General features: G+C 55.6%; 1 protein-coding gene, 1 long non-coding RNA gene and 15 other non-coding genes across 47 annotated transcripts in view; 16 read left to right on the forward strand and 1 right to left on the reverse strand.

The window, feature by feature from the left end:
- Positions 1-361: 361 nt before the first annotated feature.
- LOC118525583 (small nucleolar RNA SNORD115) lies at positions 362-442 on the forward strand. Its single transcript, XR_004912240.1, has one exon. It is a non-coding gene; the product is annotated as a small nucleolar RNA SNORD115 (small nucleolar RNA).
- Positions 443-4,754: 4,312 nt separating this feature from the next.
- LOC118525550 (small nucleolar RNA SNORD115) lies at positions 4,755-4,835 on the forward strand. Its single transcript, XR_004912208.1, has one exon. It is a non-coding gene; the product is annotated as a small nucleolar RNA SNORD115 (small nucleolar RNA).
- A 1,593-nt stretch (positions 4,836-6,428) lies between these two features.
- Positions 6,429-6,509, forward strand: LOC118525540 (small nucleolar RNA SNORD115). The gene has a single exon (XR_004912198.1). It is a non-coding gene; the product is annotated as a small nucleolar RNA SNORD115 (small nucleolar RNA).
- Positions 6,510-8,111: 1,602 nt separating this feature from the next.
- Positions 8,112-8,192, forward strand: LOC118525575 (small nucleolar RNA SNORD115). Its single transcript, XR_004912233.1, has one exon. It is a non-coding gene; the product is annotated as a small nucleolar RNA SNORD115 (small nucleolar RNA).
- A 1,606-nt stretch (positions 8,193-9,798) lies between these two features.
- On the forward strand, positions 9,799-9,879 carry LOC118525578 (small nucleolar RNA SNORD115). Its single transcript, XR_004912236.1, has one exon. It is a non-coding gene; the product is annotated as a small nucleolar RNA SNORD115 (small nucleolar RNA).
- Positions 9,880-10,989: 1,110 nt separating this feature from the next.
- LOC118525576 (small nucleolar RNA SNORD115) lies at positions 10,990-11,070 on the reverse strand. The gene has a single exon (XR_004912234.1). It is a non-coding gene; the product is annotated as a small nucleolar RNA SNORD115 (small nucleolar RNA).
- Positions 11,071-11,546: 476 nt separating this feature from the next.
- LOC118525561 (small nucleolar RNA SNORD115) lies at positions 11,547-11,627 on the forward strand. The gene has a single exon (XR_004912219.1). It is a non-coding gene; the product is annotated as a small nucleolar RNA SNORD115 (small nucleolar RNA).
- Positions 11,628-13,212: 1,585 nt separating this feature from the next.
- LOC118525543 (small nucleolar RNA SNORD115) lies at positions 13,213-13,293 on the forward strand. Its single transcript, XR_004912201.1, has one exon. It is a non-coding gene; the product is annotated as a small nucleolar RNA SNORD115 (small nucleolar RNA).
- Positions 13,294-13,414: 121 nt separating this feature from the next.
- On the forward strand, positions 13,415-15,249 carry LOC144382746 (uncharacterized). The gene is made up of 3 exons (XR_013450136.1): positions 13,415-13,583; positions 14,700-14,815; positions 15,206-15,249. It is a non-coding gene; the product is annotated as an uncharacterized LOC144382746 (long non-coding RNA).
- Positions 14,883-14,963, forward strand: LOC118525564 (small nucleolar RNA SNORD115). The gene has a single exon (XR_004912222.1). It is a non-coding gene; the product is annotated as a small nucleolar RNA SNORD115 (small nucleolar RNA).
- Positions 15,250-16,545: 1,296 nt separating the features above from the next.
- On the forward strand, positions 16,546-16,626 carry LOC118525553 (small nucleolar RNA SNORD115). Its single transcript, XR_004912211.1, has one exon. It is a non-coding gene; the product is annotated as a small nucleolar RNA SNORD115 (small nucleolar RNA).
- Positions 16,627-18,201: 1,575 nt separating this feature from the next.
- Positions 18,202-18,282, forward strand: LOC118525541 (small nucleolar RNA SNORD115). The gene has a single exon (XR_004912199.1). It is a non-coding gene; the product is annotated as a small nucleolar RNA SNORD115 (small nucleolar RNA).
- A 1,568-nt stretch (positions 18,283-19,850) lies between these two features.
- Positions 19,851-19,931, forward strand: LOC118525580 (small nucleolar RNA SNORD115). Its single transcript, XR_004912238.1, has one exon. It is a non-coding gene; the product is annotated as a small nucleolar RNA SNORD115 (small nucleolar RNA).
- A 1,593-nt stretch (positions 19,932-21,524) lies between these two features.
- Positions 21,525-21,605, forward strand: LOC118525547 (small nucleolar RNA SNORD115). The gene has a single exon (XR_004912205.1). It is a non-coding gene; the product is annotated as a small nucleolar RNA SNORD115 (small nucleolar RNA).
- Positions 21,606-23,114: 1,509 nt separating this feature from the next.
- LOC144382863 (uncharacterized) overlaps positions 23,115-25,815 on the forward strand; it is a 49,667-nt gene continuing 46,966 nt past the window's right edge. For 17 of the 31 annotated variants that reach the window (XR_013450321.1, XR_013450327.1, XR_013450335.1 and 14 more), the window contains exons 1-2: positions 23,117-23,704; positions 24,571-24,870. The gene's annotated coding sequence lies outside the window, so the exon portion shown is untranslated. Of the gene's footprint in view, positions 23,705-24,193; positions 24,264-24,570; positions 24,871-25,815 lie in introns of all 31 variants that reach the window. The other 14 variants (XR_013450347.1, XR_013450325.1, XR_013450351.1 and 11 more) reach the window with 5 other exon arrangements.
- Positions 23,287-23,367, forward strand: LOC118525552 (small nucleolar RNA SNORD115). The gene has a single exon (XR_004912210.1). It is a non-coding gene; the product is annotated as a small nucleolar RNA SNORD115 (small nucleolar RNA).
- On the forward strand, positions 24,925-25,003 carry LOC118525579 (small nucleolar RNA SNORD115). The gene has a single exon (XR_004912237.1). It is a non-coding gene; the product is annotated as a small nucleolar RNA SNORD115 (small nucleolar RNA).

The raw sequence follows: 25,815 nt of genomic DNA on the forward strand, positions 1-25,815 counted from the left end.
CAAACGTAAGAAACCTGTATATAATGTCCTTTTTCTGCTTGGTGAATGAAAGCTGCATCAACTCTGTAAGAAGTAATTTTTTTTTCCAGAAATGATCATAATAATTGCTTAACATAGAGTATGGATAAATCGTGAGTCCATGAGAGATGTAGTAAAACATTTTGTAATCTGTCTTACAACTTACAAAATGACTCTAAAAAAAGAGCGCTGTTTGTTGCCACAGAATTAACCTATGTCAGCCAGGTGCTCATGATGGTATATGGCAAAGGTCATGTCTATTTTGGCATCACAAATTGCAAAATCTATCTCTGATGAGCATAGACAGGTCAAAGTGTGTAATTTTGCAGGTAATGCTGTAGTTGGATCAAAGATGAGAACTCATATTATCTTCTAGAGAAGTGATGACCTAAAAATCATGTTCAGAAATTTTACACTGAGGCCCAATGTAGTCAGTAATACTAAAGCAAAAGGTTGAAGAACCATATTTCCCTTCTAGAGAAATGGGTTTTGGGTCTTCAAGCAACAAATCCATTCAGGGAAACTTCTCTATAGGTTTCATGATAACAACACATCCTCAAGTTTAGGCTATATTTGGTGAGCCATATTTAGTCACAGAGGGCCATCCTCAAGGCTAGTCCTTAGCTATATTTTTCTCATCATCTTATTCAGTTGGAAGTTCTGGAAAGAATTTTGCTGTTGCATTAAAATTCAAAGTGAGTAGATGTGTTTGATCATAGATATAGGTGACACAGAAAATTAGACTATATAAGAGGTCTGACTTAAGAAGATAAATAAGTGACTACTTTCATAAAGCTAAGTGTTGTAGATGTTTGATTTCTGTCTGGGAGTCAGGCAACTGGGATAGCATCGCTGGAAACATTTTAATTATACCTGAAATGGATCACACTCCAAATAGAGGAAATATTTCCTTCACTACCCAGCCGCACCCCCTCAGGAAACATTACCATCTATCTGTGCAGAGGTTGAAAATTAACTCTAATATACTGAAGGGATAATAACTGCTGGGATCATCATCAGATCCTCAAAACAAATTCCTCTAAGGAAGGATCATGTCCATGGCATCCAGAGAGTGAAATGCAAGAATTAATCTGCCAATTGGTCTTGGTTAAAAGACACTTGAGTATTCAGATAACTACATCATGGCCCCTGAGGATTATTAGGTCTTTAAAATATCAGTGTAAGGAATCGTGGGTTATTGGTGATGCCAGTTTTTCCTAACTGGCACCTTAATCTGTTTAGCGTTGCCAAATGGAACACTAGCTTCACATTTGAAGTTCTTCTTCTCAAGACACAGATCCTTTAGAAGATGGCACCATAAAGAAAAAAAAAAAACAATTTTGGAAGTACTTATATAAATATGATGTTGAGATTTTGGAGCCATAGTATCATCTACATCATGAGGTCTTGTTTGCCCAAAGTACAGAAATAAATATATATATTACAAAGAAAAATTTTTGCAGTGCTGATTGTAAGATGTTAGTAAGAACATGAAAGAGGAGTCTGAACAAAAAGAATGTATTTTAGGCCATGACCTAAAGAACCTCATGCAAAGTTTTGCCTCAGTGATGGGTAGTGAACACATTTTCAAGACTCCATAAAACTAATTCTACATAATTTTACAAGGTCATTTTATGGGTATTCATGGCCAATAGCCAAGCCCAATTATCCACATACCACTATTGCTGTGTAAACAAAAAATGGACCATAGGGAACTTGATTTTACCAGACACATCCTGACTGCTTTTCCAATCTAGAAGCTTCTTTGTAAACAAGGACTTCTCCTTTATGGTGAATGAATGGTGCTTAGCATTTTCATAAGATAAATTTATATTTATTCTTCAGGTATTAATTAATTGATTAACTAATTAATTTACAAATTTCTTTTTTATTCATTCATTCATTCATTCATTGTTTTATGCATTATCACTGGGGAAATCATAGAATTTCAGACTTGAGATAACCTCAAGGCAATCCTTTGTGCTATACAATGTCTATAAGATTCCATGTACCTAACAAATGTTAATATTTTAGGCTTTATTACATGATCCATGTTTCCCCAAAGGAGCCTTCATTTGGAACAATTCCATACCTCTTTTTCCCTCATTGTGTCTTCAGTTGAACATTCAAGCAGTGGTTGTCATAATGATATGAGGTGAGTTGATGCATTTGATCATAGATACAGGACACAAAAAAGCTAGGGCAGAAGAGTAAGCCCATGTACAGGCAATAAATATGTTTGACTCCTTTTGGAAAACTAAATAATAGAGGATTGATTTCTTCCTGTGTCATCCTGACATGATAGAATCTCTGGAAAGCATAACTTTGTTATTTTCAAAGAAATGTGTAAGATGGCAGTGGAGGATATCTGTCCTTCATGGCCACTGGGAAACATGACACAAGTCAGTATGTGTCCAGGTTGAGGAAATATATCAAATACACTTCAGAGATGACAACAGTGAGAGTCTGCTTTGAGTCTCAGACTACTTCTTCTAGAAAAGTTTGACATCCATGGTGGTCAGAGGGTGAGATAAAAAATTCATCCCATGGATCTTAGTTGGAGGACACTGAAAAGAATTCATATAGCTTACTTGTGACTCTGGTGGATTGACAAAACTTCTTATGACAATATATATATATATATATAATGGAGTATTACTCAGCCATCAAAAAGGATGAAATTTTACCATTTACATTGACATTGATGGAACTGGAGAGTATTATGCTGAGTGAAATAAGTCAACCAGAGGAGACAATTATATGATTTCACTCATGGGGGATATAAGAAATAGTGCAGAGGATCATAGGGGAAGGGAGGGAAAACTGAATGGGAAGAAATCATGGAGAAAAACCATGAAAGACTCATAACTATAGGAAACAAACAGGGTTGCTGGAGGGGAGGTGGGTGGGGGGATGGGGTAATTCGGTGATGGGCATTAAGGAGGACATGTGATGTGATGAACACTGGGCGTTATAAGCTACTGATGAATTACTAAACTCTACAACAGAAACTAATGATGTACTATATGTTGGCTAATTGAATTTAAATGAAAATAAGCAAAAAATTTGTGAGCTATTGATATTGCCAGTTGTTCATGATGGGAACTCTGACCAAATAAGTTTTACCCAATAAGGACACTGGTGTTCAAAGTACTTGGAAAATAAATCTATGGCTTAAAGAATGAAACAATCAGGAATACAAAAACTATTTCAAAGATACTTTTGTAGAAATAAATAGGAAATTCTTCAAAATATGAAAGGAACTCCCTCATGACTTCATGCTTCTTTGATCACATAGGCTCACCTTACACCAGGATGATGGAGTATATGAATCACAATTTAAATGCTGTTAGCAGAATATAGAAGGAAAACATAAAAAAAACCCATGACTTTTGAAAAATAGACTGAAAGTTGCCTTGATCATAAGGAACAAGTATCTTTTAATGATGGGAAATATGTTTTACTGAAAAACAATTCCATATAAAATCACACTGACACTTCATGAGAGTTCCTGAAATATATTAAATTATTGTACTAAGAAAATGAAATTGAAGCCAAAAATAAATGAGCCTGAAAAGTAAAATTATTGAAAATGCAGAGAGTTTAAATAATGAATCAGAACGGCTAGGCCTACTTGTGACAGAACAGATAGATGGATGGATAGATAGATGATAGATAGATAATAGATAGATAGATGATAGATGATAGATAGATAGATAGATAGATAGATAGATAGATAGATAGATAGATGATAGATGATAGATAATAGAGATATAGAAACATAAACGAAGACTAGGGGCCAATTTACAATGTTTTTAAGAAAGTAGATATGTATGGATTTGCCAATACACTATAATTATACATCCATTGGTTCACTTATTATGAACATATTCATGTATTAAATGGTTTATACAGATATAAAGAAAAAGAACACAAAAAATAACGCAGATGGAAAGGTTGTTCTGACAAATATCCTACTTCTCATTAAACAGATTACTTCTGAAAAGGAAGAAAAGCAACATACCCACACAAATGCAACACCACCGAGCTCCAAGAAGAGGCCCAAAATCGTGTGTACATGGGCATCATGCTCTGTAGTAAGCCCGGCATTCTGCTTGGACAACGTGGCAACGGAGATCTTCCATGGTGCTCCATGCCCTATCAAACCCTGTTCAAAACGAAACATGGTACAACTTTGAATGCCACAAGGGGCTTATTCCGTGCAGCTTCCAAGACTGGGCCACACCAGCTGGGGCTTCCAAACAAAAACCCAGTAAATCATGGCCGAAAAATATAAACTTCAGGAACCCTGTGTGCCTGGCTTTCTGCACGGTCGGGGGTGGGGGTGAACATTAACAATACTCAAAATCTCTTGGAGACCAAATGTTCCATTCATATGGGATCAATGAAAAGGCACAGATTTTCAGGAATGCTATGCTTCAATCAGAAATCCAAGGTTAAAAGCACATATCTGAAGACTGGCAGCTTGTGGGGGCAGGGGCAGGTGCCAAGGAGCAGGGCGTTTTGACAGCTGGCCTACCCCTCTTTCCCCAGATGCCATCCCCAGACGAAGATCCTGCCCTGAGGGCCAAGTCTTGCTAGGCCCAGCCCCGGCAAGAAGCCCAATGTCTCATGCTCTTGCACCACCTCCAGGGCATCCCAATCTACAGTAAGCAACCCCGGTAAGCAGGTTTGGGGGACGGATAGCACCCACCCATATTGCCAGTGCCTTGCTTGGGTCAATGATGAGAACTCATATTGTCCCGAAGAGAGATGATGACCTAAAAATCATGCTCAATAAGATTACGCTGAGTCCCAGTGGAGGGGACCATTCCAGGGTCAGCATCCCGAGAATGCTTAGGGTGATGGGGGAGCACTGAAGTTTGGGGCTTGAGGCGACCAATCCCTTGAGGCTCCCCACTGTGGCTGTGGACTGACTCTGGGTCTCCAGGTGCCTAAGAGGGGCTCAGGCCTTCAGCCTTGCCTGCCAACACATTCCCTCCCAGGACGACTCCCGGGGAGCCATTGCTTAGCAACCCTGGGCTCCTTGTGTCTTTCAGTGGGCAATGGTGACCAGGGTCTCAGCACAGCCTCAATCATAGCATGTGAGTGGAAGCCACTGGGTTTGGAGGGAGGCCACAGACGCCATTGGAGTGGATTCGGGAGGCCCGTGTCTGGGTGGAGGCCGCATGGTCGTTGGGTCGGGAGCCCTGGATGTCTGGAGAGGGTGGACTTACCCCTTGAAGGTCCGCCCTTGGGCCATCCAAGGTGCAGGGGAAGCGAAAGGTTGGCCGGGTCCCTGACAAGGAACGGAAAGTGCAGGGATGCTGCAGTGAGCCCATGTTCAGCTCAGGGCTCATGCTGCTTCACAGTGTACCCCATGGGCCCATCCAGATGGTGGACGTGGACCCCTTGGGGCCACAGGCAGTTATCTCCCTCAGCCCTGGGCTGTTCCTGAAGCCCTGGGACTTGGCCAGTTGCCCCAGGCAGGAGAGCCCAGAGCTCCTGTTCATGCATTGACTCCCAAGGAGCTTGGGGCCCCTTGGGGCAGCTGGGGAATTCCCCTCCCTGATCCCTTTGGCTGCTGAGACAGGAAGGCCCCACCAGGCCTAGGAGGGGAATCTCAAGTCCCTGCAGGCAAGAGGCGATGGCCCTGGGCCTCTTGCGGCAGCACTCTAGACCTGAGGGAGTGATCACAGGGAAGATGCCCAACAGGTGCAGGGAGAGGTCCCCCCTGCATGGTGGGCAGTGGGCAGCATGCCTTTGTGGCATGCATGCAGTTGGCCCAGCATCTATTCCTCTGCCTTGGGGGCCCTGGAGACCGTGGCTCCTCATGTGCTCAAGGGCATCTGCCCAGCATCGGATGCCACAGATGGCCAATCGGTGGGAGGGCGAATGCCTGGCCCTACCTACCAGGGCACACCCCCTTCATGCTGGGCCCTGTGACCACACATGTTAACTCTCGGGAGCCTGTGTGCTGGAATTCTCCTGGGGGGCAGTATCAGCAAGGCTCAGCTCCCCTGGGGGGCCACACTCTCCATTGTTTTGGGGTCCAGGTATGGGCAGCTATAGCCTGTAGCCTGCCCCTTATTTGCGGATCCTACCGTGTGCCAGCCGGCCTCAGGCCTTGCCACGTGGTGCCAGGCTTTTGGGACTGGCAGCTCTTGGCCGCAGGGGCAGGTGCCCCAGAGCAGGGTGTTCTGATAGCTGGCCTATTCCTCTCTCCCCAGATCCTGTACCCAGATGAAGATCCCACTCTGAGAGCAAAGTCTTGCTAGGCCCAGCCCTAGCAAGAGGCCCAACGTCAGGTGCCAACATACCCCAACGGGGCATCCTGCTCTACAGTAAGCACCCCTGGTAAGTAGGTTTGGGGGATGGGGAGTGCCTGCCCGAGTACCAATGCTTTGCTTGGGTCAATGATGAGAACTCATATTGTCTTGAAGAGAGATGATGACCTAAAAATCATGCTCAATAGGATTACGCTGAGGCCCAGTGGAGGGAACCATCCCCGGGTCAGCATCCCGAGGATGCTCGGGGCCCTGGGAGAGCGCCACAGTTTGGGGCTTGAGGTGACCGATCGCTCAGAGTTCCCTGCTGTGGCTATGGTCTGACTGTGGGCCTCCAGGTGCCCAAAGGTGCTCAGGCCTTTGGCCTTGCCTGCCGACTCATTCCTCCTACCAGAACGCCGCCCAGGGAGCCATTGCTTAGCAACCCTGGTCTCCTTGTGTCCTTCAGTGGGCTGTGGTGTCTAGGGTCTTGGTGCAGCCTCAACCATGGCAGGTGAGTGGAAGCCACTGGGCTTGGAGGGAGGCCACAGACACCATTATGGTGGGTTAGGGAAGCCCGTGTCTGGGAGGCGGCCACGTAGACATCGGGCCAGGGGCCCTGGATGTCCGGAGAGGGTGGACTTACTCCTTAAAGGTCCGCCCTTGGGACATCCCACGTGCAGGGGAAGTGAAAGGTTGGCTGGGTCCCTGACAAGGACCGGAAAGTGCAGTGACACCACCGTCAGCCCATGTTCAGCTGAGGGCTCTTGCTGCTTCATTGTGTGCCCCATGAACCCATCCAGATGGTGGATGTGGGCACCTTGGGGCCACTAGCGGCTGCCCCCCTCAGCCCTGGGCTGTTCCTGAAACCCAGGCCCTTGGCAAGGTGCCCATGGCGAGAGAGCCCAGAGCTCCTGTCGCATGCACCTGACTCTGAAGGAGCTTGGGTCCCCTTGGGGCAGCTGGGGAATTCCCCTCCCTGATCCCTTGGGCCGCCGAGACACGAAGGGCCCACCAGGCCTAGGAGGGGAATCTCAAGTCCCTGGGCACAAGAGGCGATGGTCCTGGGCCTCTCATGGTGGCACTCTAGGCCTCTGGGAGTGATCCCGGGGAATAGGCCCAGCAGGTACCAGGAGAGGGCCCCCCTGCATGGCGGACAGTGGGTGGCATGCCTTGGTTGCGTGCGCACAGTTGGCCCAGCATCCATTCCTCTGCCCTGGGAGTCCTGGGGGCCAGGGCTCCCCGTGTCCTCGAGGGAACCAGCCCAGCTTTGGGTGCCACAGATGGCCAATCAGTGGGAGGGCGAGGGTCTGGCCCTACCTACCAGGGCAAGCACACTTCACGCCAGGCCCCATGCCCACAGGGTGCTACATCTCTGGAAGCCTGTGTGCCGGGCCTTCTCCTGGGGGGCAGCATCAGCAAGGCTCGGCTCCCTCTAGGGCCATGGTCTCCATTGTTTCAGGGTCCAGGTATGCGCCTCTCTGCTCCGGTAGCCTACCCCTTGTTTGCAGTCTCCTGCTGTGTGCCGGCTGGCCTCAGGCCTTGCCACGGGGTGCCAGGTGTTCGGGAGTGGCAGCTCTTGACTCAGGGCAGGTGACTGAAGGCAGGGCATTTTGAAAGCTGGGCTAACCCCCTCTCCACAGATCCTGTCTCCAGACGAAGATCCTGCCCTGAGGGCCAACTCTTGCTAGGCCCAGCCACAGCAAGAGGCCCAGTGTCTCGTACACCCGCAACCCCCTTCCAGAGTATCCCGCTCTACAGTAAGCACCCCTTTAAGCAGGTTCGGGGATTGGGAGAGTGCCTGTCAGTGTCACCACTGCCTTGCATGGGTCAAAGATGAGAACTCATATTGTCTCGAAGAGAGGTGATGACCTCAATATCATGCTCAGTAGGATTATGCTGAGGCCCAATGGAGGGGACCATCCCAGGATTACCATCCCGAGGATGCTCAGGGCCCTGGGGGAGCACCACAGTTTGGGGCTTGAGGCGACCAATCTCTTGAGGCTCTCTGCTGTGGCTGTGGTCTGACTGTGGGTCTCCAGGTGCACAAGAGGGGCTCAGGTGTTCGGCCTTGCCTGCTGAACCATTCCCCCTCCCAGGACGCCTCCCAGGGAGCCATTGCTTAGAAACCCTGGTCTCCTTGTGTTTTCCAGCAGGCCATGGTGGCCAGGGTCTCAGCACAGCCTCAACCATAGAAGGTGAGTGGAAGTCACTGGGTTTGTAGCGAGGCCGCAGATGCCATTGGAGTGGGTTCGGGAGGCCCATGTCTGGGTGGCTGCCGCATGGGCATCGGGTAGGGGACCCTGCATGTCCGGAGAGGGTGGACTTCCCCCTTGAAATCCTGCCCTTTGGCCATCCTACCTGCAGGGGAAGGGAATGTTTGGCCGGGTCCCTGACAAGGACTGGAAAGTGCAGGGACACCGCTGACAGCCCACGTTCAACTGAGGGCTCTTGCTGCTTCATGGTGTGCTGCATGGGCCCCTCCAGATGGTGGACATGGGCCCCTTGGGGCCACTTGCTGCTGTCCCCCTCAGCCCTGGGCTGTTCCTGAAGCCCACGCCCTTGGCAGGATGCCCCAGGCAGGAAGCCAAGAGCTCCTGTGGCATGCACCTGACTCCAAGGAGCTTGAGCCCACTCGGGCAGCTGGGAGCTTCCCACCCCAATCCCTTGGGCCGCTGAGACAGGAAGAGCCCAACAGGCCTAGGAAGGGAATCTTGAGACCCTGGGCAAACAGGAGATGGCTTTGGGCCTCTCGCCATGGCACTCTAGACCTGAGGGAATGATCCCCGGAAGAGGCTAAGCAGGTGCAGGGAGAGGGCCCCCTTGCATGGTGGGCAGTGGGCGGCATGCCTTAGTTGTGTGCATGTGGTTGGCCCGGCATCCTTTGCTCTGCCCTGGGGGCCCTGGGGGCCCTGGGGGCTGTGGTTCCCCTTGTCTTCGAGGGCACCTGCCCAGCTCTGAGTGTCACAGATGGCAAATACGTGGGAGGGCAAGGGCCTGGCCCTACCTACCAGGATATGTACCCTTCATGCCGGGCCTTGTGCCCACAGCATGCTACATCTTGGGAAGCGTGTGTGCCGGGCCTTTTGGGGGGCAGCCTCAGCAAGGCTCAGCTCCCTCAGGGGCCATGCTCTCTGTTGTTTCAGGGTCCAAGTAAGAGCATCTCTGCTCCTGTAGCATGCCCCTTCCTTGTGGTCCCCCCCCATGTGCCTGCTGACCTCACACCTTGCCACGTGGCACCAAGCTTTCAGGGCTGGCAGCTCTTGGCTGAAGGGGCAAGTGCCCCAGAGAAGGGCATTTTGACACCTGGCCTACCCCTCTCTCCCCAGATCATGTCCCCAGACAAAGATCCCGCCCTGAGGGCCAAGTCTTGCTAGGCCCAGACACAGCAAGAAACGCAACATCTCGTGCCTCTGCCCCACCCCCCAGGGGCATCCCACTGTACAGTAAGCACCCCTGGTAAGCAGGTTCAGGGGACGGGAGAGCACCTGCCTGCATAACGACTGCCATGCTTGGGTCAATGGTGAGAACTCATATTGTCTTAAAGAGAGATGATGACCTCAATATCATGCTCAATACAATTATGCTGAGGCCCAATGGAGGGGACATCCTGGGGTCAGCATCCCGACGATGCTCGGGGTCCTGGGGGAACACTGCAGTTTGGGGCTTGAGGCGACTGATCCCTCGAGGCTCCCTGCTGTGACTGTGGCCTGACTGTGGACCTACACGTGCCCAAGAGGGGCTCAGGACTTCGGCCTTGCCTGCCGACCCATTCCACCTCCCAGGACGCCTCCAGGGGAGCCATTGTTTAGCAACCCTGGTCTCCTTGTTTCTTTCAGCGGGTGGTGGTGGCCAGGGACTCGGTGCGGCCTCAACCACGGCTGGTGAGTGGAAGCCACTGGGCTTGGAGTAGGCTGCAGATGCTTTCGGGTGGGTTCGTGAGCCCACTGTCTGGGTGGCGGCCGCATGGGCATCGGGCTGGGAGCCCTAGATGTCCAGAGAGGGTGGAGTTCCATCCTTGTGCCATCCCACATGCAGGGGAAGTGAAAGTTTGGCCGGGTCCCTGACAAGGACCGGAAAGTGCAGGGATGCCATAGTCAACCCACGTTCAGCTGAGGGCTCTTGCTGCTTCATGGTGTGCCCCATGGGCCTGTCCAGATGGTGGACGTGGGCCCCTTGGGGCCAATGGTCCGTGTCCCCCTTGGCCCTGGGCTGTTCTTGAAGCCCAGGCCCTTGGCAAGTTGCCCCGGGAGAGAGAGCCCAGAGCCCCTGTCACACACACCTGACTCCCAGGGATCTTGGGGCCCTGCGGGCATCTGGGAAGATCCTCTACCCAATCTATTGGACTGCCAAGACAGGAAGGGCCTGTTGGGTCTAGGAAGGGAATATCGAGTCCCTGGGCAAAACAGGCGATGGCATGGGCCTCTCAACGCAGCACTCTAGACCTGAGGGAGTGATCCTGGGGAAGACGCCCAGCAGGTGCCAGGAGAGGGCCCCCCTACACGGGGGGCAATGGGCGGCATGCCTTGGTAGCGTGCACGCAGATGTCCTGACATCCATTCCTCTGCCCTGGGAGCCATGGGGCAATGGCTCCCCATGTCCTCGAGGGCACCTGCCCAGCTCCGGGTCCACAGATGGCCAATCCATGGGAAGGCGAGGGCCTGACACTACCTACCTGGGCACGCACCCTTCATGCCTGGCCTCATGTCCACAGCGTAATCCTATTGAGCATGATTTTTAGGTCATCATCTCTCTTCGAGACAATATGAGTTCTCATCATTGATCCAAGGAAGGCACTGGCAACACAGGCGGGAGCTCTTGGGAAGCCTGTGGGGCTTCTGGGAGGGCAGCATCAGAAAGGCTCGGCTCTCACGGGGGCCATGCTCTTTGTTGTTTAGGGATCCAGGTATGGGCATTACTGTTCTTGTAGCCTGCCCCTTCCATGCAGTCCCCCACCATATGCCGGCTGCCTCAAGCTTTGCCACACAGTGCCAGGCTTTCCAGACTGGCAGCTCTTGGCTACAATGGCAGGTGCCCTGGAGCAGTGCATTTTGACACCTTGCCTACCTCTCTCTCTACAGATCCTGTCCCCAGACAAAGATCCCGCTCTGAGGGCCAAATCTTGCTAGGCTCAGCCGCTGTAAGATGCCCAACGACTCATGCCCCCCCCTCCCCCCAGGCATACCCCACTTCAGCAAGCACCACTGGTAAGCAGGTTCGGGGGATGGGAGAGCTCCCGCCTGTGTCGCCAGTGCTTTCCTTGGATCAATGATGAGAATTCATATTGTCTCGAAGAGAGATGATGACCTAAAAATCATGCTCAATAGGATTATGCTGAGGCCCAGTGGAGGGGATCATGCCGGGGTCAACATCCCGAGGATGCTTGGGGCCTTGGGCAAGTGCTGCAGATTGGGGTTTGAGGTGACCAGTCCCTCAAGGCTCCCCACTGCGGTTATGAATTGACTGTGGGCCTCCAGGTGCCCACGAGAGGATCAAGCATTCGGCCTTGCCTGCTGACCCATTCTTAGTCCAGGGATGCCTCCCGAAGAGCCATTGCTTTGCAACCCTGATCTTCTTGTGTCTTTCATGGGCTGTGGTGGCCAGTGTCTCGGCATGGCCACAACCATGGTAGGTGAGTGGAATCAAGTGTGCTTGGAGGGAGGCCGCAGATGTTGTTCGGGTGGGTTCGTGAGGCCCGTGTCTGGGTGGCGGCCGCATGGGAATAGGGCTAGGAACCCTGGATGTCCGGAGAGGGTGGACTTCCCCCTTGATGGTCTGCCCTTGGGCCATCCCACATGCAGGGGAAGCGAAAGATGGGCCAGGTCCCTTACAAGGACCGGAAAGTGCAGGGATGCTGCCGTCACCCAGTTCAGCTGAGGGATCTTGCTGCTTCATGGTGTGCCCCATGTGCCCATCCAGATGGTGGACGTGGGCCCCGTGGGACCACTGGTGGCTGTCCCCCTCAGCCCTCGACTGTTCCTGAAGCCCTGGCACTTGGCAAGGTGCCCTGGGCAGACAGCCCAGAGTTCCTGTCGTATGCATCTGACTCCAGGGGCTTGGGCCCCCTCGGGGCAGCTGGGAGCTCCCCTGCCCGATCCCTTGAGCTGCCGAGACAGCAAGGGCCCTAGGAGGGGAATCTCAAGTCCCTGGGCACAACAGGCAATGGCCCTGGGGCTCTTGCCCTGACACTCTAGACTTAAAGGAGTTATCCAGGGAAAGAGGCTCAGCAGGGGCAGGGAGAGCCCCCTGCCCTGTACGGCAGGCAGTGCACAGCATGCTTGGTTGCATGCGTGTGTTTCACCCAACATCCATTCCTCTACCCTGGGGAACATGGGGGCCATGGCTTCACATGTCCTCGAGGGCACCTGCCCAGCTCCGGGTCTCACAGATGGCCAATCTGTGGGAGGGTGAGGCCTTGGTCCTACCTACCAGGACAAGCTCCTTGCACACCGTGCCCTGCTCCCACACTGTGCTACCTCTCAGAAAGCCTGTGTGCCAGCCTTCTCCTGGGGAGCAGCCTCAGCAAGCCTCGGCTCCCTCGGGGGCCACACTCTCCATTGTTTTGGGATCCACGTATGGGCATCTTGGCTCCTGTAGCCTGCCCCTTTCTTGCAGTTCTGGACGTGTGTCGGCCGGCCTCACACCTTGTCATGCGGCACCAGGATTTCGGGACTGGCATCTCTTGGCTGCAGTGGTAGGTGCCCCGGAGAATGGCGTTTTGACATCAGGCCTAAACCTCTCTCCCCAGATCATGTACGCAGACGAGGATCCTGACCTGAGGGCCAAATCTTCCTAGGCCCAGCCCTGGCAAGAGGCCCAGTGTCTCCTCCCCGGCACCGTCCAGGGTAATCCACTCTACAGTAAGCTCCCCTGGTAAGTGGATTCAGGGGACAGAAGAGTGCCCACCCACATTGCTACTGCCTTGCTTGGGTCAATGATGAGAACTCATATTGTCTCGAAGAGAGATGATGACCTAAAAATCATGTTCAATAGGATTACACTGAGGCCCAATGGAGGGGACCATCCCTGTGTCAGTATCCCGAGGATGCTCAGGGCCCTGGGGGAGAGCTGCTGTTTGAAGCTTATAGCGACCGTTCCCTCGAGGCTCCCCGCTGTGGGTGTGGTGTGACTGTGGGCCTCCAGGTGCCAAAGAGGTGCTCAGGCCTTCTGCCTTACCTGCCAACTCATTCCCCCTCCCAGGACGCCTCCCAGGGAGCCATTGCTTAACAACCCTGGTCCCCTTGTGTCTTTCAGTGGGCCATGGTGGCCAGGGTCTCCATGTGGCCTCAACCATGGCAGGTGAGTGGAAGCCACTGGGCTTGCAGGGAGGCGGCAGATGCCATCGGGGTGGGTTCAGGAGGCCCGTGTCTGGGAGGTGGCTGCATGGCCATCGAGCCGGGAACCCTGGATGTCCAGATAGGATGGGTTTCTCCATTAAAGGTGCCCCCTTGGGCCATCCCACATGCAGGGGAAGTGAAAGGTTGGCCGGGTCCCTGACAAGGACCGGAAAGTGCAGGGACGCCACCACCCACGTTTAGCTGAGGGCTTTTGCTGCTTCATGGTGTGCCCCATTTCCCACCCAGATGGTGGACTTTGGCCCCTTGGGGGCACTGGTGGCTGTCCCCCTCAGCCCTGGGATGTTCCTGAAGCCTCGGCCCTTGGCAAGGTGCTCTGGGCAGTAGAGCCCAGAGCTCCTGTCACATGCAACCGACTCTCAAGGAGCTTGGGCCCCCTCAGGGCAGCTGGGGAGCATCCTCCACGATCCCTTAGGCCGCTGAAGCAGGAAGGGCTTACCGGGCCTTGGAGGGGAATCTCGAGTCCCTGGGCAAAACAGGCAATGGCCCTGCACCTATCATCGTGGCACTCTAGACCTGAGGGAGTGATCCAGAAGAGGCCCAGCAGGTCCAGGGAGAGGGCTCTCTTGCATGGCGGGCAGTGGGCGGCATGCCTTCATTGCGTGCATGTGGTTGGCCCGGCATCCATTCCTCTGCTTAAGGACCCTGGGGGCCATGGATCCCGTGTCCTTGAGGGCACCTGCCCAGCTCCAGGTGCCACAGATGGCCAATCCATGGGAGGACAGGGGCTTGGCCCTACCTACCAGGGTACTCACACTTCACAATGGTTCCAGCCCCCACAGTGTGCTACCTCTCAGGAAGCCTGTGTGCTGGGCCTTCTTGGGGGCCAGCATCAGCAAGAATCTGCTCCCTCAGGGGCCACACTCTCTGTTGTTTTGGGGTCCAGGTATGGGCATCTCTGCTACTGTAGTCTGCCCTTTCCTTGGGGTCCCCCGCTGTGTGCCAGCCAGCCTCAAGCCTTCCCATGTCCTGCCATGGTTTCGGACTGTCAGCTCTTGGCTGCAGGGACAGTGCCCCAGTGCAGGATGTTTTGACACCAAGCCTACCTCTCTCTCCCCAGATCCCATCCCAGATGAAGATCCTAGTCTGAGGGTCAAGTCTTGCTAGGCCCTGCACCTGCAAAGAGCCCAACGTCTCTTGCCCCCATCCCCGCTCATCCGGGGCGTCACGCTCTAAGTAAGCACTCCAGTAAGCAGGTTCAGGGGATGGGAGAGCGCCTGCCCACGTCACCACTGCCTTACTTGGGTCAATGATGAGAACTCATATTGTCCCAAAGAGAGATGATGAGCTAAAAATCATGCTTAATAGGATTACGCTGAAGCCCAATGGAGGGGACCATTCCTGGATCAGCATCCCCAGGATGCTCAGGGCCCTGGGGAACGCTGCAGCTTGGGGCTTGAGGTGACCGATCCCTCGAGGCTCCCCCTGTGGCTGTGGCCTGACTGTGGGCCTCCAGGGGCCCAAAGGGGTTAAGGCCTTCAGCCTTGCCTGGCCACTCATTCCCCCTCCCAGGACGCCTCCCAGGGAGCCATTGCTTGTCAACCCTGGTCTCTTTGTGTCTCTCAGCGGGCCATGCTGGCCAGGGTCTCAGTGCGGCCTCAACCATGGCATGTGAGTGGAAGCTCCTGTGTGTGGAGGGAGGCTGCAAATGCCTTCGTGGTGGGTTCGGGAGGCCCATGTCTGGGAGGTGGCTGCATGGGCGTCAGGCCAGGTGCCCTGGATGTCCGGAGACGGTGGACTTCTCCCTTGATGATCCGCCATTGGACCATCCCACATGCAGGGGAAGCTAAATGTTGTCAGAGTCCCTGACAAGGACCGGAAAGTGCAGGGACACTGCTGTCAGCCCACATTCAGCTGAGGGACCTTGCTGCTTCACGGTGTCCCCCATGGGACAATCCAGATGGTGGACATGGGCCCCTTGGGGACACTAGTGGCTGTCCCCCGTGGCCCTGGGCTGTTCCTGAAGCTCTGGCCCTTGGTAAGGTGTCCCTGGCTGGAGAGCTCAGAGCTCCTTTTGCATACTTTGGCTCCCAAGGGGGCAGCTGGGGAGCTCCCCTCCCCGATCCCTTTGGCCGCTGAGACAGGAAGGGCCCACTGGTCTTAGGAGGGAAATCTCGAGTCCCTGGGCGCAACAGGCAAGAGCCTGGGCCTCTCACGGCAGTATTCTAGACCTGAGGGAGTGATCACAGGGAAGAGGCCCAGCAGGTGCAGGGAGACACCCCCCTTGTACAGAGGACAGGGGATGGCCTGTCTTGCTTGCGTGCACACTTTGTTGGCCTAGCATCCATTCCTCTGGCCTGGGGGCCCTGGGGGCAGTGGTTCCCTGTGTCCTCGAGAGCACCTGACCACCTCCAGGTAACAGAGATGGCCAATGGTGGGAGGGCAAGGGCCTGGCCCTACCCACCAGGGCACACACCCTTCACGCTGGGCTGGGGGCCCACCATGTGCTACGTCTCAGGAAGCCTATGGGCCTGGCCTTCTCCAGGGCCCCAGCATCAGCAAAGCTTGGCTCCCTTGGGGGCCATGCTCTCCTTTGTTTCGGGGTCCAGGTATGGGCATCTCTGCTCCTGTAGCCTACCCCTTCCTTGCATTCCTCTGCCGTGTGCTGGGCGGCCTCATGCCTTGCCACGCATTGCCAGGATTCTGGGAGTGGCAGCTCTTAGCAACAGGGGCAGGTACCCCGGAGCAGGGTGTTTTGAGAGCTGGTCTACCCCTCTCTCCCCAGAGTGTGTCCCCAATTGAAGATCTTGCCCTGAGGGCCAAGTATTGCTAGGCCCAGCACCGGCAAGAGGCCCAATGTCTCATGCCTCTCCATGCCCCCAGGATAACCTGCTCTACAGTAGGTACCCCTGATGAGCAGTTTCGGGGGATGGAGAGCGCCCACTCGGGTCGCTACTGCCTTCCTTGGGTCAATGATGAGAACTCATATTGTCTCAAAGAGAGATGATGACCTAAAAATCATGCTCAATAGGATTACTCTGAGGCCCAATGGAGGGGCCAATCCAGGATCAGCATCCCAAGGATGCTGGGGGCCCTGGGGGAGCGCTGCAGTTTGGGGCTTGAAGCGACCAATCTCTTGAAGCTCCCCACATTGGTTGTGCCTTACTGTGGGCCTCAAGGTGCCCACGAAGAGATCAAGCCTTCGGCCTTGCCTGCCGACCCATTCCCCCTCCTAGGACACCTCCCAGGGAGGCATTGCTTAGCAACCCTGGGCTCTTTGTGTCTTTCACTGGGCCATGGTGGCCAGGGTCTCTGTGCGGCCTCAACCATGGCAGGTGATTGGAAGCCACTGGCTTGGCGGGAGGTCTCAGACACCATTGGGGTTGTTTTGGGAGGCTGGGTCTGGGTGGCGGCTGCATGGGCATCAGGCTGGGAGCCCTGGATGTCAGGAGAGGGAGGACTTCCCCCTCAAAGGTCCACCCTTGGATCATTCCACATGCAGGGGAAGTGAAATGTTGGCCAGTTCCCTGACAAGGACCAGAAAGTGCAGGGACGACGCTGTCAGCCAACTATCAGGTGAGGGCTCTTGCTGCTTCATGGTGTGCCCCATGGGTCTGTCCAGATGGTGGATGTGGGCCCCTTGGGGCCATTGGCAGCTGTCCTTCTCAGCCCTGGGTTGTTCCTGAAGCCACAGGAGTTGGCAAGATGCCCCGAGCGTGAGAGCCCCGAGCTCCTATTGCATGCACCTGACTCCCAAGGAACTTGGTCCCTCTTGTGGCAGCAGGAGAGCTTCCCTTCCTGATCCCTTGGGCCACTGAGACTGGATAGGGCCCGCCAGGCCTTGGAGGGGAATCGAGAATCCCTGGACGCAACAGGTGATGGCCCTGGGCCTCTCTCTGGGGCACTCTAGTCCTGAGGGAGTCATCCTAGGGAAGAGGCCCAGCGGGTGCAGGAAGAGGCCTCCCCTGCATGGTGGACAGTGGGCGGCCCTCCTTGATTGGGAGCACGTGTTTGGCCCGGCACTCATTCCTCTTCTTTGGAGGCCCTGGGGAAGCACCTGCCCATCTCCGGGTGCAACAGATGGCCAGTCCATGGGATGGCAAGGGCCTGGCCCTAGCTACCACAGTATGCATACTTCATGCCCGGGCCTGCGCCCACAGCGTGCTACCTCTCAGGAAGCCTGTGTGCCGGGCCTTCTCCTGGTGGTAGCATCCGCAACACTTGGCTCCCTCGGGGGCTACCCTCTCCGTTGTTTAGGGGTCCAGGTATGGGCATCTCTGCTCCTGTAGCCTGCCCCTCCTTGCGGTCCTCTGCCGTGTGCTGGACTGCCTAATGCCTTGCCACGCAGAACCAAGCTTTCAGAACTGGCAGCTTTTGGCAGCTGACACAGGTGCCCCACAGCAGGACATTTTGACACCTAGACTACTACTCTCTCCACAGATCCTGTCCCTAGGCAAAGTTCCCGCCCTGAGATTCAAGTCTTGTTAGGCCAAGCCCTGGCAGGAATCCCAATGCCTTGGGTCCCCACCCCCCACCAGGGCATCCCACTCTGCAGTAAGCACCCCGGGTAAGCAGGTTCGGGGGGCAGGAGAGGGCTCGCTGGCGTCGCCATTACCTTGCTTGGGTCAATGATGAGAACTCATATTGTCTTGAAGAGAGATGATGACCTAAAAATCATGCTCAATAGAATTACGCTGAGGCCCAATGGAGGGAATCATGCCAGGGTCAGCATCCCGAGGATGCTCAGGGCCCTGGGAGAGTGCTGCAGATTGGGGCTTGAGGCAACCGTTCCCTCAAGCCTCCCCACTGTGGCTATGAACTGACTGTGGGCCTCCAGGTGCCCACAAGTGGATCTAAACTTCGGCCTTCTCTGCTGACCCATTCTACCTCCAAGGACACCTACTGAAAGCCATTGCTTTGCAACCCTGATCTCCTTGTGTCTTTCAGAGGACCATTGTGGCCAGTGTCTCTGCACAGCCACAAACATGGCAGGTGAGTGGAAGCCACTGCACTTGGAGGGAGGCCACAGATGTCGTTGGGGTGGGTTGTGAGGGAATATGGCTGGAAGCCCTGGATGTCCGGAGAGGGTGGACTTCCCCCTTGATGGTCCGCCCTTGGGCCATCCCACATGCAGGGGAAACGAAAGATGGGCCGGGTGCCTTACAAGGACTAGAAAGTGCAGGGACGCCGTCATCACCCAGTTCAGCTGAGGGATCTTGCTGCTTCATGGTGTTCCCCATGGGCCCATCCAGATGGTGAACATGGGCCCTGTGGGACCACTGGCGGCTGTCCCCCTCAGCCCTCGGCTTTTGCTGAAGCCCTAGCACTTGGCAAGGTGTCCTGGGTGGAAGAGCCCAGAGTTCCTGTCGCATGTACCCGACTCCCAAGAAGTTTGGGCCCCCTCAGGGCAGCTGGGAGCTCCCCTCCCTGATCCCTTGGGCTACTGAGACAGCAAGGGCCCACCGGGTCTAGGAGGGGAATCTCAACTTCCTGGGCACAACAGACGATGGCCCTGGGGCTCTTGCCCTGACACTCTAGATTTAATGGAGTTATCCAGGGGAAGAGACTCAGCAGGTGCAGGGAGAGGCCCCCCACTGCGTGACAGGCAGTGCACTGCATGCCTTGGTTCCATGCACATGTTTGGCCCAGCATCCATTCCTCTGCCCTGGGGACCCTGGGGGCCATGGCTTCCCATGTCCTCGAGGGCACCTGCCCTCGAGGGTGTCACAGACGGCCAATCTGTGGGAGGGTGAGGCCTTGGCCCTACCTAAAAGGACAAGATCCCTGCATGCCATGCCTCGCTCCCAAACTGTGCTACCTCTCAGGTAGCCTGTGTGCCGGGTCTTCTCCTGGGGTGCAGCCTCAGTAAAGCTCGGCTCCCTCAGGGGCCGCGCTCTCCATTGTTTCGGGGTCCAGGTATGGGCATCTCGGCTCCTGTAGCCTGCCCCTTTCTTGCAGTTCCCGCCGTGTGCCGTCCGGCCTGAAGCCTTGCCAGGCGGTGCCACAATTTTGGGACTGGCAGCTCTTGGTCGCAGGGGTATGTGCCCCGGAGAATGGCATTTTGACACCAGGCCTACCGTCTCTCCCCAGGTCACGTATCCAGACGAAGATCCCACCTTGAGGACCAAATCTTCCTAGGCCCAGCCCTGGCAACTGGCCCAACATCTCCTGCTCTGACACCCTCCAGGGTAATCCACTCTACAGTAAGCTCCCCCGGTAAGCAGAGTCAGGGGACAAGGGAGTGCCCCCCTGCATTGCTACTGCCTCCCATGGGTGAATGATGAGAGCTCATATTGTCTCAAAGAGAAATGATGACCTCAAAATCATGCTCAATAGAATTACGCTGAGTCCCATTTGCAGGGTCCATCCCGAGGTCAGCATTCTGAGGATGCTTGGGGCCCTGGGGGACCACTGCAGTTTGGGGCTTGAGGTGACTGATCCCTCGGGGGTCCCTGCTGTGGCTATGGACTGACTGTGGGCCTCCAGGTGCCCAAAGGTGTTCAGGCTTTTGGCCTTGCCTGCCGACTTATTCCTCCTACCAGGACGCCTCCAAGGGAGCCATTGCTTAGCAATCCTGGACTCCTTGTGTTTCTGCGGTCTGTGGTGGCCAGGGTCTCCATGTGGCCTCAACCATGGAAGGTGATTGGAAGCCACTGGGCTTGGAGGGAGGCCGAGAAGCCATAGGGGTGGGTTCAGGAGACTGGTATCTGGGTGGTGGCTCCATGGGCTTAGGGCTGGTAGCCCTGGATTTACAGTGAGGGTGGACTTACCTCTTGAAGGTCCACCCTTGGGCCATCCCACCTGCAAGGGAAGGGAAAGTTTGGCCGTGTCCCTGACAAGGACCAGAAAGTGCAGGGACACCACCGTCAGCCCACGTTCAGCTGAGGGCTCGTGCTGCTTCACGTTGTGACGCATTGGCCTGTCCAGATGGTGGACCTGGGCCCCTTGGGCCACTGGTGGCTGTCCCCCTCGGCCCTGGGCTGTTCCTGAAGCCCTGGCCCTTGCCAAGGTGACCCAGGTGGGATAGCCCAGAGCTTCTGTCACACACAGCCAACTCCCAAGGAGCTTGGGCCTCCTCGGACCAGGTGGGGAGCACTCCTCCTTGATCCCTTGGGCTGTCAAGACAGAAAGGGCCCACCAGGCCAAAGAGGGGAATCTTGAGTTTCTGGGTGCAACAGGCGATAGCACTGGGCCTCACGCAGCAGCACTCTAGACCTGAGGTAGTGATCTCAGGAAGAGGCCCAGCAGATACAGGGAGAGGGGCCCCCTGCAAGGGGTCAGTGGGCGGCATGACCTGGTTGCAGGCATGCAGTTGGCCCGGTATCCATTCCTCTGCCCTGGGGACCCTGGGGCCGTGGCTCTCCATGTCCTCGAGGGCACCTGCCAGGCTCAGGGTTCGACAGATGGCCAATACATGGGAAGGCGAGGGCCTGGACCTACCTACCAGGGCACGCACACTTCATGACTGGCCCCGCACACACAGCGTGCTACCTCTCGGGAAGCGTGTGTGCCATGCCTTCTTCTGGGGAGCAGCATCAAAAAGGCTCGGCTCCTTCAGGGGCCACGCTCTCCGTTTATTCGGGGTCCAGGTATGGGCATCTCTGCTTCTATAGCCTGCCCCTTCCTTGGGGTCACCCACTATATGCTGGCCAGCCTAAAGCCTTGCCACGGGGCACCAGGCTTTTGGGACCGGCACTTTGTGGCTGCAGGGGCAGGTTCCACACAGCAGGGCGTTCTGACACCTGGCCTATCCCTCTCTCCCCAGATCGTGTCCCCAGATGAAGATTCCGCCCTGAGGGCCAAGTCTTGCCAGGCCCAGCCCCTGCAAGAGGCCCAAAGTTTCGTGACTCCGTCCCCCCCGGGGCATCCCACTCTACAGTAAGCACCCCAGAAAACAGTTTTGGGGGACAGCATAATGCCTGCCTATGTCATCACTACCTTCCTTGGGTCAATGATGAGAACTCATATTGTCTCAAAGAGAGATGATGACCTAAAAATCATGCTCAATCGGATTACGCTGAGGCCCAATGGAGGGTCAACCCTGGATCAGCATCCCGAGGATGCTGGGGGCCCTGGGGGAGCGCTGCAGTTTGGGGCTTGAAGTGACTGATCCCTTGAAGCTCACCACATTGGTTGTGCCTTACTGTGGGCCTCAAGGTGCCCATGAGGGGATCAAGCCTTCGGCCTTGCCTGCCGACCCATTCCCCCTCCTAGGACGCCTCCCAGGGAGTCATTGCTTAACAACCCTGGGCTCCTTGTTTCTTTCACTGGGCCATGGTGGCCAGGGTCTCTGTGCAGCCTCAACCATGGCAGGTGATTGGAAGCCACTGGCTTGGTGGGAGGTCTCAGACACCATTGGGGTCGTTTCGGGTGACCAGGGTCTCAGTGTGGCCACAAACATGGTAGGTGAGTGGAGTCACTGGGCTTCGAGGAAGGCCATATACACCATCCAGAGTGTGTGCAGGAGGCCTGTGTCTGGGGGCGGCCACATGAGGGTCAGGCTGGGAAACCTGGACGGCCGGAGAGGGTGGATTTCCCCATTGAAGGTCCGCCCTTGGGCCATCTCAGGTGCAGTGGAATCAAAAGATTGGCCGGGTCCCTGACAAGGACCAGAAAGTGCAGGGACGCCCCTGTCAGCCAATGATTAGCTGAGGGACCTCGCTGCTTCATGGTGTGCCCCATGTGCCCATCCAGATGGTGGATATAGGCCCCTTGGGGCCACTGGTGGTTGTCCCCCTCGGACCTGGGGTGTTCATGAGGCCCCGGACCTTGGCAAGTTGCCCTGGGCCAGAGAGCTCAGAGCTCCTGTCACATGCACCCGACTCCCAAGGAGCTTGGGCCCCCTCGGGGAACTGGGGAGTTCCCCTCTCCAATCCCTTGGGCTGCCGAGACAGGAAGGGCCAACCTGGCCTAGGAGGGTAATCTTGAGTCCCTGGGCACAACAGGCGATGTCCTTGGGCCTATCGTCGTGGCAATCTAGATCTGAGGGAGTGATCCCGGTGATGAGGCCCAGCAGGTGCAGGGAGAGGGCCCCCATGCACAGTGGGAATGGGCGGCATGCCTGGTTGTGAGCACGCTGTTAGCGCAGCATCCATTCCTCTGCCCTCGGGACCTTGAGGGCTGTGGGTCCCCATGTCCTTGAGGCACTAGCCCAACTCCGGGTGTCAGAGATGGCCAATCCGTGGGAGGGCGAGGGCCTAACTGTACGTACCAGGGCACCCACCCTTCATGCCTGGCCCAGAGTCCACAGCGTGCTACCTCTCAGGAAGCCTGTGGGGCTTCTGGGGGGCAGCATCAGCAAAGCTCAGCTCTCACGAGGGCCATGATCTTTGTTGTTTCGTGGTCTAGGTATGGACATTTCTGCTCCTGTTGCTTGCCCCTTCTGTGCGGTCCCCCACCGTATGCCAGCCGGCCTCACACCTTGCCATGTGATGCCAGGCTTTCTGGACTGGCAGCTCTTGGCTACAATGGCAGGTGCCTGGGAGCAGTGGGTTTTGACACCTCGCCTACCCTTCCTTCCCCAGATCCTGTCCTCAAATGAGGATCCCGCCCTGAAGGCCAAGTCTTGCTACGCCCAGGCACTGCAAGATGCCCAAAATCTCGTGCCCCCACCTCTCCCCCTGGACATCCCACTCTACATTAAGCACCCCTGGTAAGCAGGTTCGTGGGACAGGAGAGTGCCTGCCTGCATTGCCACTGCCTTCCTTGGGTCAATGATGAGAACTCATAATGTCTCGAAGAGAGATGATGACCTAAAAATCATGCTCAATAGGATTACTCTGAGGCCCAATGGAGGGGATCATGCTGCGGTCAGCATCCTGAGGATGCTCGGAGCCTTGGGCAAGCGCTGCAGATTGGGGCTTGAGACGACCATTCCCTCAAGGCTCCCCACTGTGACTATGAACTGACTGTGGGCCTCCAGGTGCCCACGAGTGGATCAAGCCTTCGGGCTTGCCTGCCGACCCATTTTTCCTCCAAGTACCCCTCCAGAGGAGCCATTGCTTTGCAACCCTGATCTCCTTGTGTCTTTCTCGGGCCATGGAGGCCCGTGTCTCGGCATGGCCACAACCATGTCAGGTGAATGGAAGCCACTGCACTTGGAGGGAGGCTGCAGATGTCGTTGAGGTGGGTCATGAGGGAATATGGCTGGGAGCCCTGGATGTCCAGAGAGGGTGGACTTCCCCCTTGATGGTCCGCCCTTGGGCCATCCCACATGCAGGGGAAACGAAAGATAGGCCGGGTCCCTTACAAGGATGAGAAAGTGCAGGGATGCTGCCATCACCCAGTTCAGCTGAGGGATCTTGCTGCTTCATGGTGTTCCCCATGGGCCCATCCAGATGGTGGATGTGGGCCCTTAGGCGGCTGTCCCCCTCAGCCCTCAACTGTTCCTGCAGCCCTGGTACATGGCAAGGTGCCCTGGGTGGAAGAGCCTAGAGTTCTTGTCGCATGCACCCGACTGCCAAGGAACTTGGGCCCCCCCCGGGCAGCTGGGAGCTCCCCTCCTCGATCCCTTGGGCTGCCAAGACAGCAAGGGCCCACCGGGTCTAGGAGGGGAATCTCAAGTCCCTGGGCACAACAGGCGATGGCCCTGGGGCTCTTGCCCTGACACTCTAGACTTAATGGAGTTATCCAGGGAAAGAGACTCAGCAGGTGCAGGGAGAGGCCCCCACTGCATGGCAGGCAGGTAACAGCATGCCTTGGTTGCATGCATGCGTTTGGCCCAGCATCCATTCCTCTACCCTGGGGACCCTGGGGTCATGGCTTCCCATGTCCTGGAGAGCACCTGCCTAGCTTTGGATGTTATAGATGGCCAATCCATGGGAGGGTGAGGCCTTGGTCCTACCTACCAGGACAAGCTCCTTGCATACCGTGCCCTGCTCCTACACCATGCTACCTCTCAGATAGCCTGTGTGCCGGCCTTCTCCTGGGGGGAAGCCTCAGCAAGGCTTGGCTCCCTCGGGGGCCATGCTCTCTGTTGTTTTGTGGTCCAGGTATGAGCATCTCGGCTCCTGAAGCCTGCTCCTTTCTTACGGTTCCCGCTGTGTGCCATCCAGCCTGAACCCTTGCCAGGCAGCACCACAATTTTGGGACTGGCAGCTCTTGGCCGCAGGGCTATGTGCCCCGGAGAATGGCGTTTTGACACCAGGCCTACCGTCTCTCCCCAGATCATGTACCCAGATGAAGATCCCACCCTGAGGGCCAAATCTTCCTAGGCCCACCCCTGGCAACTGGCCCAACATCTCCTGCCCTGGAACCCTCCAGGGTAATCCACTCTACAGTAAGCTCCCCTGGTAAGCCGATTCGGGGGACAAGAGAGTCCCACCTGTGTTGCTAGTGCCTTCCATGGGTGAATGATGAGAGCTCATACTGTCTCGAAGAGATGATGACCTAAAAATCATGCTCAATAGGATTACACTGAGGCCCATTGGCAGGGTCCATCCCGAGGTCAGCATCCTGAGGATGCTCGGGGCCCTGGGGGACCACTGCAGTTTGGGGCTTGAGGTGACCAATCGCTCGGGGGTCCCTGCTGTGGCTATGGACTGACTGTGGGCCTCCAGGTGCCCAAAGGTGCTCAGGCTTTTGGCCTTGCCTGCCGACTTATTCCTCCTACCAGGATGCCTCCAAGGGAGCCATTGCTTAGCAATCCTGGACTCCTTGTGTTTCTGTGGTCTGTGGTGGCCAGGGTCTCCATGTGGCCTCAACCATGGAAGGTGATTGGAAGCCACTGGGCTTGGAGGGAGACCGAGAAGCCATAGGGGTGGGTTCAGGAGACTGGTATCTTGGTGGCAGCTGCATGGGCTTAGGGCTGGTAGCCCTGGATTTACAGTGAGGGTGGACTTACCTCTTGAAGGTCCACCCTTGGGCCATCCCACCTGCAAGGGAAGGGAAAGTTTGGCCGTGTCCCTGACAAGGACTGGAAAGTTCAGGGACACCGCCGTCAGCCCACGTTCAGCAGAGAGCACATCCTGCTTCATGTTGTGATGCATTGGCCTGTCCAGATGGTGGACCTGGGCCCCTTGGGCCACCGGTGGCTGTCCCCCTCGGCCCTGGGCTGTTCCTGAAGCCCTGGCCCTTGCCAAGGTGACCCAGGTGGGACAGCCCAGAGCTTCTGTCACACGCACCCAACTCCCAAGGAGCTTGGGCCTCCTCGGACCAGGTGGGGAGCACTCCTCCTTGATCCCTTGGGCTGTCAAGACAGAAAGGGCCCACCAGGCCAAAGAGGGGAATCTTGAGTT

Source organism: Halichoerus grypus, chromosome 8, assembly GCF_964656455.1.
Source record: "Halichoerus grypus chromosome 8, mHalGry1.hap1.1, whole genome shotgun sequence".
In the NCBI taxonomy this organism is placed as follows: Eukaryota; Metazoa; Chordata; class Mammalia; order Carnivora; family Phocidae; genus Halichoerus; species Halichoerus grypus.